Source organism: Schistocerca nitens, chromosome 7 (genome assembly GCF_023898315.1).
Source record: "Schistocerca nitens isolate TAMUIC-IGC-003100 chromosome 7, iqSchNite1.1, whole genome shotgun sequence".
NCBI lineage: Eukaryota > Metazoa > Arthropoda > Insecta > Orthoptera > Acrididae > Schistocerca > Schistocerca nitens.
In genome coordinates, this window is record NC_064620.1 from 161,395,847 (window position 1) to 161,412,203 (window position 16,357).

The 16,357-nt window shown below is 41.4% G+C and overlaps 1 protein-coding gene across 4 annotated transcripts in view; it reads left to right on the forward strand.

Annotated features, from left to right (window-relative positions):
- The window catches only part of LOC126195113 (uncharacterized), a 209,289-nt gene that overhangs the window by 58,586 nt on the left and 134,346 nt on the right, over positions 1-16,357 (forward strand). The gene's annotated exons all lie outside the window — the stretch shown is intronic.

A 16,357-nucleotide genomic window follows, 5' to 3' on the forward strand; every position in this document is an offset into this window, starting at 1 on the left:
TTGTAGCAAAACATGCGTTTCAGGCATTAGAAAGGACAAGACAGACTGCCCTGTTGGAGAAAGCATTGGGTACAAGATTTGATGGACAATGACAGTTTACCTGAAGCCAGTGGCTCCTGGTCCCGTGGCTTAACTTGAAATCACAGTGGTGAGCAACGAGCAGATGAAGCGTGGCCCAAGTCCTGAGACCATGAGACCATAAGCCAATGCCTACTAGGCAGAGAAAGGGGGGGGGGGGGGTTGCTTGAGGTGTGGGTAAGTCACACTGATGACCCAACCAATGACTGTTGATCAACTTTGAGCTTGTTCAGTAGCACACACAACTGAAAAAAGTTCTTTTAAATAGTGGTTGTTCCGGTGAAGGAATTCAGTTTAGAGCCCTGGATCTGGAGCATGAACAAGACTACAAAATTGGCATGGGACAAGGCACAGTTTGAATTTTTCCATCAAAACTAACAATCACATGTTAGGTCTTGCAAGGAGGCAGTCCATTCAGTATATAATTGTTCATGTTGTTTATACTTATGAAAAAACTTATGGTGTGCTGCCACCACATGGAGATCATCATGAAAATATGTCCATAGTTTATGCATTGTTTCTGTGTGACTCAGTTCAATTGGTGGCTTATCTGGTAAAAGTGTTCAAATACAAGAGCACCAGCAACAGGCAAGAAAAATGCATGCTTCGATACATCACCGAACGGTTTATAAACAGCAGATTGTCATTCCAAATGGCTTACATACCAAGTCCATTGGTCTCACACCAGGTCAGATGGGGGTGGGAGTGCTGGCAGTGGACACCGAACAGCAATGTTGTGGTGCATCTCATCCTCCAGGTGGTGGAGCAACCAGGGCTGAGCAGCTGCAAATGTGTCCAGTGTAGTCTGCAGGGATAGGAGGAGAGTAAACATGGTAACAGAGAAGTCCACAGGTTCTGCCATCTGGAATGAGACACACACAATAAGAATTCGTAGCACAAAATGCACAAGCAATCATGGGGGAAAGCAGAACACTGTTGGAGTTCCAGCAAACGGCCACACAGGAAATGCTGAAACAATTTACAAAATACCCAGAGATTAAAGCAAGCACACTGCACTGCAGCTAACCGTGGAAAAGAAACAGAAGGTACCATGATGGAGACAGCCACAGTTTCAGTGCAAAGCACTTGAAAAGTGTCAAGAAAGTGCTCAGTACCAGAGCAGGTGCAGGAGAAGTGAAGGCTGTGAACCACAATACCAAAGCGATCAACACTGACTGCACCACTGTAATGATGTGGCTATTTGTCCAGTAGCATTTCATCTCAGAATCATTGTGCCAGTGTAATGTTGGAGACAACTATACAAATAAATAATTAAAGTACAATAACTGTGTTTAGTAGGACACTCAAACAGAATGTAGAACTCTGCTATAATTGAACACAAATAGCACTTCCTGGAACAGGTAAGCTCCAGTAACTAAGTCTGAAACTTTACATGCAACATACAATGCAAGTCTGATAGCTTCTCTTTCAAGTTTGTATATACCAAGTTACATTCCGAGATAACTTCCTGAAGGTGCTCTACACTGGTGGTAATAACATTCACAGGTGACTGCCATAGATGGTTGCTCACTGGCTACTTAGCATGGACTCAAATTGTGGACCACTTGCTCTGTGAACTCACTATACATTTGATGTGGACTAATTGTAGATTGTCTGTTGACGCCCAGCGGCATTGGTTAAATTATCATGTGGGTGAGTACCCTCAATCTGCATGATTGGCTGCTTCCAGCTAAGGTGACAGGATGCTTGCTCATTAGCTCTCCACATAACCTGATGTTATCCAGCGAGTGACTGGTGTACATGGAAGGCTCAGCAATGTAGTGCCGTTGGCTGCATTGCCTTCTTCAGTTGACTGTTGCTATCAGCCTTGCCAAACAGCTGCAGCTGCTGATTATGTAACTAGTGACTTGGCACTGTACAAAGTGATGTCATCTGGTGGGTGCCAGAGGACGGAACAGAAATTTTCTTCATGGATTCCACTCCAAGAGACTCAGAATGTACATAATAAAATGCATTCATCAATGCAGACTGCTTTGCAACTCTGTGGGTAATTAGTATTGAGACTGTAAAGACTTGTGGCCAGTATTGTAAGTCGAAACTATAGAGTGTTAAGCTGAAACTGATCTTCCCACAAGTCTGTGAAAAAATCTGTAAGTGACCAAAGTTGGATCCATGTGGAATTGTGTTTCACCACAACAGGACTGTGCTTAAATGAGTCAGTTTTCAGCCTTGGATTCAGGCATACCCTCCTCAGAAGAACTTTAAACAACTTTTTCAGAGACAATTTTAAACAACTTTTCCAAATCACATAGCCATTGCTAAGTGATTTGTAAGGATGCATCAGTGGTTACAACTTAAAGGATATTCTGCGAAGTTGTTTCTATTAGAAATGGAATAGTTTTGTAAAAACTTTTGGAACATAAGTGGCAATGCCATTAATAGCCTTCTTGATGTTTGTTAAAAACTCCAAGTGGAAGGCAGTGCTGCAACTTTCATCAGAATTTCCCCTGGCAGCTTTGCACAGTTTCCTAGTTGTATATGTTTTTTTGACTTCGTTCAGGAATGATAAACACTACAGACCAGAAAAGTTTGAAGCTTTTGAAATGTGTTGTTGTTCAAGAATGGCAACTGTTAAATGGATAGACAGGGTGGCTGATGAACATTTACTGAACAGAGTTGGAGAGAAAAGAGCATTATGGTACTACTCAATTAAGATAAGGGAAGTTTGATACTGTGTCTTCTGAGATGTCTTGGAATATTTATATTTAATGACAAACTATAGTTTGAAATATTGAAACATTCCTGCAATTCAAGTTAACTGTAACAGGTATAGATCTACTACCTAAAGCACCACATAGAAATTGGAGCCGGTTTGAGACTCGAACCCAGATTTCCCACTAGTCGCAAGCGGTTGCATTACCGCTTAGGCTGTCTGAGCACACTCCCCACTCACCCAAACTTTCAGAGTCACACACCTTTCTATTTCTTCTCATAGACAATTAAATTGTTCACATATATGAATCATATATAAAGTAGAGGTGGGCCTGTGACTGAAATGACAGTGACAGTCTGTGGCTTCTCATTGTCGTGGACATAAAAGCTTTCTCGGTATGATACCGCGTTATACAATATGGCACAGTACCAAACTCAGAAAACTTTTATGTCGACTGACTCTGGCCACAGAAGCCTATGCAGCTATATTCGCGTTGTCCTGATTTTAAAATCTGCATGTGAATCATGAGATGTGCATGTGTGGATAAATGAATTAGTAATCTATGAGAAGTAATAGATAGGTGTGTGATGTGTGGAAGTTTGGGTTATTCTAGGGAGTGTGCTTGGATAGCCTAAGTGGAAAGGCAACTGCTTGCGATAAGCAGGAAATATGGGTTTGAGTCCCAGTCCACCAAAAATTTTCATATGTTGCTTTAGTTAGTACTGTTATACCTATTACAGTTAAGTTGAATTCAGGAATAAATTTTGATTTTTGATCATCATCAAATATAACTATATACAGCATGTCCCAGAAATCTTGTGACAAACTTCTAGGGGGTGCCATCAGCATGCCCATCATAAGGACTGAGAATTGCACAACAACCTGAGGCCACAAACATCAGTGCTAAGTGGTAGTGGAGGTCTAAGATTGGAAAGGAAACAAGAAAATGATCCATTTGAAACATTTATTGGAGATGAGTACACACAACTTGCAGCATGAATACAGCTCTGATGTTACAACAGATGCTTGAAGTTTGCACCATCAGATGCCACTCATGCCTGACACTGATGGACCATTGAAAGCCAGACATGCCCGAACACACCAGCAGTTTCTTTTATTATAGCAGCTGCACAGACAATTCTTGTGACAAGATCCATTTCAGACTCGACAAGACCGTGGTACATGAGATGTTTCATGGCTCCTTGCAGAAAGAAATTGAGCCTCAATAAATGTGGCCAGCAGCTTGTCCATTGCACTCAGCTATTCCATACATTAAGTGCATGTCTGCAAACTCACTGTTAGTATACCATTCCTTGCTCCTCATGTGCTGGCTACCCCATCGAAGGTGTTGTCTGACTAGCTCATTTCTGGGAAAGCCACCACTGTGCGTCAACTACCACAGGTAACAATGTGTTAATTGCAGGGGTAACTGTCAACTATCATAGACTGTAACAAATGGGTAACAGGAGAGTAAATCACCAGTTTAATGCTTGACAATTACAACTCATGGTTAGCCTTATGAAAGAGAGCAAATAAAATGCCCCATGCACACCCTCTGTACAGCACACACTTCAGAGTTTAGCATGGGCACCAGGGGTGCCACCACTGTGCAACTGAAGCAAGGGAGAAGTTCACTTTCAATAATGAGTCACAGTGTATGTTAATAAAATACCGATACCAGTTCACAGATTTGTTAAAAACCAAATGAGGCGATGCACTGGATTGTTTAACAGGAGGCAAGAGGTGTAGATATTCTCATAATATTAATAATAATAATAATAATTTCTTGTGTCTCAATGACCTGCTGCAATTATTTCAATCGAATGCCACTTCGACGACTTGCATGTTCTTCACCTCCCCCCAGTTATCCCACCAAGGAAAGGAAACGTACAGTTTAACATGGACTCTGAACCACATGTTTCTGGTGACTCCTCTCATCAATGAGAGGTGAAGGTTAGGTTAAAATGAAGACTGAAAAATCTGTGGTATGACTGAAATTCAATGCCATGACCTGTCAGTTGCCAGACAAATGCTTTGCCTTTAGACCATCAGGCCCAATAGTGCTGTCATGCAGGGGTTCTTCACACAGGGTGACATGAGGATCCCGATACATCTGTCGTTTTCTCCCCATCAAATGATATAGGAACCTGCTGTATAATCTTGTGCATCCATTTACTCACTTGCAGCACCCTGCAAGCAACCCATACACCAAAACAAGACAAAGTACCGTCCCGATCATTACCAAACAGTGTGACAATGATTTGAAGAACGTGGACATAAGGGCACTTGTTTTGCTTACCAGGTTACCTGACCTCAGTCCTATTGAAACCTTTCGAGATGTTTATGGAGTAAGAATTGTATGCCTTGTATCCAACTTCAACAATCTGTAATCCAAGGGTAGCTGAGTGTCATGGATGAGGACAGCTTTACAATGCTGCTGTTTTCTTGTCAAAGCTATGCTACAATATGCTTCATGCACCAAAATCCAAATTTAATTTAAGATAAATGTTTCCACCACACATATGAAACTAGGAATAATAAGTGTTTCATGCTCCTTCCTGCAGGTTAAACTTGTATGTTCCGAATCAACAAAACATGTATGTGGAAAATTTACAACAAATTAAAGCTAAGAAATATCTACTGCAAGAAGTTAGCAGCACTGAAGAATATGCTATATTGTTTCTTAACACAAAAATGTTACTATTACAAACAGGAATTTCTAAATTATGATGCAAAAATAATACTCTTTATTTGTCCATAATAACTTTACAGTTGTGGACATCATCATTTTTTGTATGTTTACAGCAATACCATTTTACCATACATATAATAAATATATACAAGAGGTAGCACATTTTATATGATTATATGAACATTTAGCACAATTGATAAAATGCAGTATACAAAACTAGAAATGTCGATGAAATAATTTTCCTTTAAACAGATTTCCATGGAGTTGCTTTATATTCTTTAGCAAGCTGTCATGGTATTGTCTTCCAGCTTCAAGTGGACTGTGATCTCTAGCTCATTTCTTACTCAGTTTCCTATGATGATTACATCTGGTTTGTGTGTCATAATTGTGAATGTCTGTAGTCATTGCCTTTAGTTCATCATTCTCTTTTACAAATATAATATTCTTGAGGACATACAGTAACGAACTGTGGGCTAGGTGGTCTAATGGGTAGAGCACTAGATTGTGGCTCTGGAGGTCCTGCATTCAATCCTGGATAAGGGTGGGGATTTTTCCTCATTCCAGTCCCTCCAAGATGGTCTCAGGCCCACTCAGCCTGCTATCAAATAACCATCAGGGATCTTTCCGAGGAGCAAAAGGCAGCCAGAGTGATGTGCCCTGCCACCCTCCCCCTTCTAGCACCATGGGAACAGAGGCTGTACTCTACCTACAGTCAGGCCAGTAGACCAATCACAAGATTGCACCACAGACTTTAGCTAAACTTTTACCAATGTGTTTGTTGTAGTTGTTGTTGCTGCTGCTGCTGCTGCTGCTGCTGCTGCTGCTGTTGTTGTTGTCGTCGTCGTTAACCTATTTCTCTATACTCTTTCGGTCATTGGAAACTGATATGCACAGCCACTGCTGTAACAGGGGGAAAGCAAACTTCCATCCTTAGTGCAGTTCAGTGGAGCATGCTATGTCTCTAATCATGAATGGGACAATGTGGTTTTTGTTCCCTTTCTAACCTGACAGTGTACATCAAAGGGTCATTGTGAGCTTAGACCATGTACTCTTCATTGCTTTACGCCAAGAAGTTGTGACAGTGTGGGAAGCTGCACACACATGTACGAGGGGCATTCTGTATTGATTTACACCCTATTTTTTCCTATCATTCATGATGCACCATTTGACTCATCATTACAGCTGCAAGAATGAAGTACTTCAGTCTAACCTTAGGGGGAGGAAAAGCACTAGAAGAGTAGTCTCTGCACAGTAAAGCCCAATTTCCTAACTGCTGTCATTACGCGAGTGGACAACAGGGTGTAATTTCAAGGACAGCCATGGACGATGTGACTTATATGCAAGCACTCACAGGCAATGGGTGGCACTGTGTTCAGAGACTGTGCACTGTCATGAAAAGAGCCCTTCTAACATGACAAGACTCTTCCCCATATAAATCAGACAACCACAGGTTCCATAGCTGAAATGGTGCTCCAGGTACTGCCACACTCACTCCTGACTTGGCTCCTTCTGATTACCATCTATTAGGGGATATGAAGTACCCTCTACATTGACTTCATTTCACAGACTTCCAGGAACTGTGGGCAGCTGTCCTGTGGTGAGTGCAACAGACTCCAGAAAAGTGGTTTGAAGAGGGTTCACAGAAGTTATAGGGACCAAGTCAGGAGAATATGGTAGGTGTGGCAGTACCTGGAACTAATTTCAGCAATGACGGCTGTCATTTCCTGACCCGTATGGGGATAGGCAGTGTGGTGTTGCAAGAGCTCTTTTCATGACTGTGCATATCCTGCCACCTGTCACCTATGGATATCTGCAGTGTTTGCACAATCCTTCCCCAGAAGCTACATCATCCAGTCGTGTCCTTGATGTATGAGAATAATGCATCTGCCTCATGAAAACCATCTCATAGGAGACACTGGAAGGTTTCAGACAGATTATATAATTTTAAGACAGAGATATAGGAACCAGGTTTTAATTTGTAAGATGTTTCCATGGGTGGGTGTGGACTCATGACCACAATCTAGTAGTTATGAACTGTGGATTAAAACTGAAGAAAATACAAAAAGGTGGGAATTTAAGGAGATGGGACCTGGATAAACTGAAAGAACCATAGGTTGTAAAGAGTTTCAGAGAGAGCACTAGGGAATGACTGACAACCACAGGGGAAAGATATACAGAAGAAGAAGAAGAAGAAGAAGAATGGATAGCTTTTAGAGACGAAATAGTGAAGGCTGCAGAGCATCAAGTAGGTAAAAAGATGATAACAAGTAGAAAAACCTTGGGTAACATAAGAGGTATTGAATTTAATTGATAGAAGGAGAAAATAAAAAAAGTTGAGTAAATGAAGCAAACAAAAAGATACACAAGGGCGATATATGTGGGGGCAATATTATGGAAATAGAAGAGGACTTAGATGAAGATGAAATGGAACATATGATACTGCACGAAGAATTTGACGGAGTACTGAAAGACCTAAGTCAAAACAAGGCCCTGGAAGTAGACTAAATTCCATTAGACCTGCTGATAGCCCGACAAAACTCTACCATCTGGTGAGTAAGATGTATGAGGCAGGTGAAATACCCTCAGACTTCAAGAAGAATATAATAACTGTTTGAAAGGGCACGGCCGATTTCCTTCCCAATCCTTCCCTAACCCGAGCTTGCGCTCCGTCTCTAATGACCTCGATGTCGACGGGACGTTAAACACTAACCACCACCACCAAAATACTACCACAAATTCTTTACACATGAATGCAAAAACTGGTAGAAGCCGATCTTGGAGAAGATCTGTTTGGATTACATGGAAATTTTGGAACACGGGAGGCAATACTGACCCTACAATTTACCTTAGAAGATAGAGTAAGGAAAGGCAAACCTACATTTCTATCATTTGTAGGCTTAGAGAAAGCTTTTGACAATGTTGACTAGAATACTCTCTTTCAAATTCTGAGTGTGGCAGGAGTCAAACACAGGGAGCAAAAGGCTATTTACAATTTATACAGAAACCAGATGGCAGTTATAAGAGTCGAGGGGCATGAAAGGGAAGCAGTTATTGGGAAGGGAGTGAGACAGTGTTGTCTCATATCCCTGGTGTTATTCAGTCTATATATTGAGCAAGCAGTAAAGGAAACAAAAGAGAAATTTGGAGTACGAATTAAAATCCATGGAAAAGAAGTAAAAACTTTGAGATTTGCCAATGGCATTGTAATTCTGGTAGAGACAGCAAACGACCTGGAAGTGCACGAAATGGACATTGTCTTCAAAGGAGGATATCAGATGAACATCAACAAGAGCAAAGCAAGGACAATGGTATGTAGTCCAATTAAATCAGGTGATACTGAGTGAATTAGATTAGGAAATGAGACACTTAAAGTAGTAGATGAGTTTTGCTATTTGGGGAGCAAAATAAATAATGATGGTCAAAGTAGAGAGGACATGAAATGTAGACTGGCAATGGCAAGAAAAGCGTTTCTGAAGAAGAGAAATTTGTTAAATTTGAGTATAGATTTAAGTGTCAAGTAGTCTTTTCTAAAAGTATTTCTATGGAGTGTAGCCGTGTATGGATGTGAAACATGGACGATAAATATTTTAGACAGGAAGAGAATAGAATCTTTTGAAATGTGGTGCTATAGAAGAATGCTGAAAATTAGATGGATAGCTCATGTAACTACTGAGGAGGTACTGAACAGAATTGGAGGGAAGAGGAATTTGTGGCAGAACATGACTAGAAGAAGGGGATCAGTTGGTAGGACATGTTCTGAGGCATCAAGGGATCATTAATTTAGTACTGGACAGCAGCATGGAGGGTAAAAATTGTAGAGGGAGACCAAGAGATCAATACACTAAGCAGATTCAGAAGGATGTAGGGTGCAGTAGTTACTCACAGATGAAGAAGCTTGCACAGGATAGAGTAGCATGATGAGCTGCACCATCAAACCAGCCTCTGGACTGAAGACAAGAAGAAGAAGAAGAAGAAGAAGAAGAAGAAGAGGAGGAGGAGGAGGCAGAAATCGACTAAATAACCTGTAGCAGCTGATGACATAACCCCTGGTTGTATGTGCGTAGGATCAGCCGAAACCTGCAGTGCATCATCACAGACACTCTACTCACACACCACATGACCTCAGGAAGATTGCCACTGAGGAGTGGGACATGCTTAAACTGCAACATCTTGAGCACCTTGTAGACAGTATGCTGAGGAGAGTCCAAGTATGTTAATATCTACAGGATGGAGCAACATGGTTTTATTACTACCAGCCACAGATTTTGGTTTCACATATGTACAAAGTTTTGCACTTTTGTACAGTCTGCCTTACTTTTGGTTATTGATTTGCTTTTATTTCACAGAAAACTATTTTTTTTTAGCTCCATAAGGTTTATTTTGTCACTTCCTACACTCACTGGTTTGAAGCCCACACACTGACTATATGTGGAAGAAAGAATTTGAAACAGATTGGCCAATTTTTATTTTATCAGAGATGTTGCAAATGATGGAACAGTTTACGTTCAATTCTCCAACCTAGTGTTGTTACCAGTTCTCTTTCTGTTTGTTATGAGTCAGCTCACTACTTGTCCATCTACAAACTGAATTGTGCTTCTCACTCTATATGGCAGCACATACTGTTGGAGAAGGTGCCTTGTGTTGTGAAAATAATTGTAATATCACATGTACCTGGCTGCAATGTAATGCAGTCAGTTTAGTTTCTTGGTTCTGAAGTAGCGTTATTCTGTATTATTTTGCAGGTCGTATCTTTTGCTACCAAGTAGATACTCACTTGAAGATAATATATCACTGCTGTCACATCATTTTCATGTATCAAAAATGAAAAAAGAAAGATTATTCTCTGCCTTGTCTGGTAGTTATGGTATTGAGGACACAAACTGAGAAACACACTTGCATTTTGTAACTGTTTGAGGAAAAGTACAAAAGAACTGTAACATCTACAATGCCTACATTATTTCAACTAATGCTTTCCAAATGTTATAATATGTCAGAGTATTAATAGAGGCCAGCTCTGCAGCTGTAAACTAAAAATGTGTGAAGGAGGAGATTATTTTTATATTAGATGATTCAATTGCATTTACAGTAACCAAGACCTTTCCACCACTGTAACTGGTTTAAAATCAATTTAATACAAAAGCTCCTTTGCAAGAACTGTCTTTTAGAGCTCACTAGTGCCACAGTTTACATAGTAATGAAAATTTGCATGGAGAATTGCTGTCAGCAATGTTCAGTCATTATTGCTCACTCTAAATTGGATTTTAGAGAACTGTTATAATGATCTAAATTACTCACTCTCTAGTAACTAACTCCACTTGTCACTCTGTATTGAACAAGTATTGGATTTCAGAAAAAAACAGTTAGTAGTAATTCAGATTATCTCACTCAACTTGGTTCCTATTCTGAAATCAAAGTCCCATATTGTTCACTACAAAAATTTGACAATGGTTTAGTATTTCTGAGGCAGAGGTCAGAGATGCATGGAGACTGCTTCTCTTAAGTAACCAGACTCATTCACTTGTAGTGAAAAGGCAAATTTTGTTCTCCCTACCCAAAACAGCTAGTGCTTACTTGTCTCTAGTCATCATACCCATTCTCATTATTATAATTGATTATTGCCTTCCCCTTTGGATCTTGAGTGAACTTAATAATTTTTTGTTGAAAGTGGATTTGTCATGAGTGAAGCCCAGTAAAAGTATCACACACTTGGCTGCACTGAGTCCATGGTGAGATAGGGATCCACCAACAACACAGGTACAGAGGGTGTGCAGAAACAGAATGAGAAAAAGACGATGTAAGGATTAACCAGGAGATGTACATGAGTTCTGCTGCCCCTTGTGTTCCTGGCTTGAGACATTAAATGCACACTGTTGCCACAGTGTCAGTTTTTCCAGGTAGAAGAAAGAAATGACTACTACCAAACAAGTGTGTCTCAAGTTAAGTGTCAACAGTGTGCTTGTTTCATACAGCTGCTGCTTATACAGCTAGCTGTGTTCAACATGGTGTTTCTGCTGATACTTCACTATGGTATTGTGGGATCTCAGACACTGGCAAGCTGGGTCTGAAGTACATATGCTAGTTGACTGAGGGTTTCTGATTTTTCTGGTAAGTGAGGGCTGGAGTGAAACTGTTTAAGCCAGAGTGGTTCAAAGTATTTGATAGATTAGTAAGTTAAATGGGAAACAGATCATACAGATAACCCACCATTTTATCTTACTTTAATTTCCTGTTGGGAATCCCTTAAATGGGACTTCTACAGAGCCTGTTTAAGGTTCAAGTGACACAAATCTTAAATGGGACTTCTACAGAGCCTGTTTAAGGTTCAAGTGACACAAACCACTGCGTGAGATGCCAAACTAAGAGGGGCATCGGAGGAACCACAGTTGTAACATTTCTGTACAGGATATATCACAATTAGAAGCAGTAGAATACATCACAATTAGGGTGCCCAAGGGCAAGATTTCTGTCACAATTATGCATCATAGTTAGTAGTGAAAACTGACAAGGGTGACAGTGTATGAGAGAAAAGGGGAGGGAGTGGGGTCATCAAATGATAAATCAGCTTGTGTGTAAAAATGTTCTTGAACAAGCTGCGGATGTATATAACATATTTTGAAAATTATATACCAGTTTTGGTGCCAAATGTAGCAGAAATATCGATACATCTGAGCTGGTTAACAAAATAGTGGTTTCAAATTCCATTAGGAAGCACTGATGAAGAGCACTGACAGTTTCACACACACACACACACACACACACACACACACACACACACACACACACACGACTGCCGTCTCAGGCAGCTGGAACCACACTGTCAGCAGCAGCACCAGTGCGTAATGTGAGTGGCCACTGGGTGGGGGTAAGGAGGAGGCTGGGGTTGGGAGGGGGAGGGTTAGTATGGTGGGGGTGGTGGATAGTGAAGTGAAGCAGGTTAAATGGTGGGCAGGGGTGAGATGGGGGAGGGGGGGAGGGAAGTGGTGGAAAAGGAGAGAAGTAAAAAGACTGAGTGTGATGGTGGAATGATGGCTGGGTAGTACTGGAATGGGAACAGGGAAGGGGCTGGATGGGTGAGGACAGTGACTAACTCACAGTGTGGTTTCCATTGCTGCAGGTGTGTGTGTGTGTGTGTGTGTGTGTGTGTGTGTGTTTTGACGAAGGCCTTAATGGCCAAAAGATTTATTTGTGATAGTCTTTTTGTGCCTCTCTGCGACTCAGCATCTCCGATATATTGGTGAGTATAAACTGTCCTTTTCATAATAATGTAACTCTGAGAATGAAAATAATCAATTTTTGACTTTATAATGTAATTGGATACATAAAAATTCTACTCACCAAGCAGTGTCAGGAGAACACACATTAAAAAAAGGTTTAATGTATGCAAGCTTTCAGAACCAGTGGCTCCTTCTTCTGGCAGAAGGGTTCAAGGGAAAGGAAGAGGGGTAAATTTAAAGACTGGTGATGTTTAGGAAAAGGGGTAGAACAAAATTGTAAGGCTTTCGTGGCCACTTGTTGACAAACTGCCTATTGGCTTCTGTCTCGGGTTCTTCGGCCGACGTTCATCTAATGATTTTTCTGACGTTTCGCCAGCACGAGTGGCTGGCATTGTCAAAGATTCACCCTCCATTGCCGGTGGTGAACTGGAGGCGAGCTCGCGGCCGCAGACTATATGTACCTGGCGCGCCAACGTCCGAGGGCTTCTCCGCGGTCATTTCCGGTGTGGTTCTCCTCATGCTACCTGCGACGGTCGTTCGCTGCAGTACGGGAAGCCAGGACCCGTTTACCTTAAGGCTTTCCTCTTTCTTGTTGAAACTGTTCGCGTGTTTTTGTATTTCTACAGCTTCTCTGAACAAGCGCGTGTGATAGTGCTTCTCTACAGCTAGGACTTCCGTGTCGGCGAATTTTATTACATGGTCGGTCCCATTCAGTGCGTGCTCTGCCACGGCCGATTTCTCCACCTGCCCCAACCTGCAATGTCGCTTGTGCTCTTTGATCCTGGTGTTAATTGATCGTCCAGTCATTCCGACATAAACTTTTCCGCATGTGCATGGTATACGGTATATTCCCAACCTTACAAGTGGGTCTCTCTTCTCCTTCGCCGATCTAAGACACTCTTTAATCTTCCTTGTCTGTTTGAAAATCGTCTTTACGCCATGTTTGCACAATGTACGGCCGATTCTGTCCATCACTCTGGGAATGTACGGCAGAAAGGCCGTACCCGACATTTCTTTTTCTGGTTCCTTACTTCACCGAATGTTTGGCTCTGTTACACTTCTAATGTAATTTGTGGAGTACCCATTGCTCCTTAGAACAGTTTCCAGGTGCTGCATTTCTCGTTTGAGGTGTTGCGGCTCACATATTCGTCCTGCTCTCATTATGAGCGTACTAATCATGCCTCTTTTCTGGCTCAGGTAGTGGTTTGACAGTATGTGCAGGTATCGGTCCGTGTGTGTCGGTTTTCGATACACGCTGTGTCCCAGGTTTTCGCCTTCCCTTGTGACCAGCACATCTAGAAATGGCAGTTTCTTGTCCTTTTCTACTTCCATGGTAAATGTAAATGGCAGTTTCTTGTCCTTTTCTACTTCCATGGTAAATGTTAACATTTACCATGGAAGTAGAAAAGGACAAGAAACTGCCATTTCTAGATGTGCTGGTCACAAGGGAAGGCGAAAACCTGGGGCACAGCGTGTATCGAAAACCGACACACACGGACCGATACCTGCACAAACTGTCAAACCATCACCCGAGCCAGAAAAGAGGCATGATTAGTACGCTCGTAACGAGAGCAGGACGAATATGTGAGTCGCAACACCTCAAACGAGAAATGCAGCACCTGGAAACTGTTCTGAGGAGCAATGGGTACTCCACAAATTACATTAGAAGTGTAACAGAGCCCAACACTCGGCGAAGTAAGGAACCAGAAAAAGAAATGTCGGGTACGGCCTTTCTGCCATACATTCCCAGAGTGATGGACAGAATCGGCCGTACTTTGCGCAAACATGGCGTAAAGACGATTTTCAAACCGACAAGGAAGATCAAAGAGTGTCTTAGATCGGCAAAGGAGAAAGGAGACCCACTTGCAAGGTCGGGAATATACCGTATACCATGCACATCCAGAAAAGTTTATGTCGGAATGACTGGACGATCAATTAACACCAGGATCAAAGAGCACAAGCGACATTGCAGGTTGGAGCAGGTGGAGAAAGCGGCCGTAGCAGAGCACGCACTGAATGGGACCGACCACGTAATAAAATTCGCCGACACGGAAGTTCTAGCTGTAGAGAAGCACTATCACACGCGCTTGTTCAGAGAAGCTGTAGAAATACAAAAACACGCGAACAGTTTCAACAAGAAAGAGGAAAGCCTTAAGGTAAATGGATCCTGGATTCCCGTACTGCAGCGAACGACCATCGCAGGTAGCAAGAGGAGAACCGCACCGGAAATGACCGCGGAGAAGCCCTCGGACGTTGGCGCGCCAGGTACATATAGTCTGCGGCCACGAGCTCGCCTCCAGTTCACCACCGGCAATGGAGGGTGAAGCTTTGACAATGCCAGCCACTCGTGCTGGCGAAACGTCAGAAAAATCATTAGATGAACGTCGGCCGAAGAACCCGAGACAGAAGCCAATAGGCAGTTTGTCAAAAGGGGTAGAGTTCAGAAAAGTCACCCAGAACCCCAGGTCAGGGGAGACTTACCAGATGGGATGGGGATCCCATCGTACTAATAATTCAATAGCTGCCATAAAAAATAAGACAATTTTGGTTTTACTTTCAATTTTTCTTAGAAAGTTTATACAATTTATAACTTATTTACTACTGTGGTATATCTACTCACCAAGTGGCTGCAGGAGAACACACATATAAAAACAGGTTTTATGTTTGCGAGCTTTCAGAGCCAGTGGCTCCTTCTTTCAGCAGAAGGATTGAAGGGGAAGGAAGAGAGGTGTCAGAAAAGGACTGGAGAAGTTTAGGAGGGGGAGTAGAGTTTAGAAAAGCCACCCATCCCATCCAGTAAGTCTCACCTGACCTGGGATTCCAGGTGAATTTTTTTAAACTCTACCCTGTTTCCTAAATCTCTCCAGTCCTTTTACTTCTCTTCCTTCCCCTTCAACCCTTTTGCCAGGAGAAAGAGCCACTGGCTCCAAAAGCTCTTTTTATAACTGTATTCTCTTGCCACCACTTGGTAAGCAGATTTTTTTATCTGTCCCAATTACATTAAAATAGCTTTGAGGATATGTATGAAAATTCTAGTGACTGCAGCATCTTGTAACATAGTTTCAGGATATTAAAGGTGATAAACTCCTTAAGGTTGAGTACTGATGAAGCAGACTGTCAGATTCAGCTGTCTTGTCAATAGAATATGACAGCTGCTGAATTTGACGTCAGTGACATAATCAATGAGTTTGTGTTGCTCAAAGCAAGGGAATGGAAAGTACGATTATAAAAGAAAAATGCAGTTCTTGTACAGAAATGTTTTCTCAGTGCTTAATTTTAGCACTTTTTCTTTTGTTTCCAATTAATAATTTGTGAACACTAATAATTTATGAGAAGCAAATAAAACATGTTCATTATTGTACATCATATTGATAACACAATAGCTGTAGTAAAAAATAAGACAGTTTCTGTTTTACTTTCAAATTTTTTAGCAAGTTTATAGAATTTGTCACTTGTTTACTTCAGTGATGATGCATCTAATTTGTTGTGTGTAACATTTTTCATCTATATAGCTCATTTAAGTCACATTTTCAGTAACATTCCAGTTTTATTAAATCTACTTTAAAAATTTCATAAACCTCTGTAGAAAAAAATGCAGGAAGGTAGTTTAAGAATAGCTTTTACCAAAATTTCTCATTCAGTATTGTAAATAAAAAAAACACTAATAAAAACATTTTATATGTAAAATTGCACATTCTT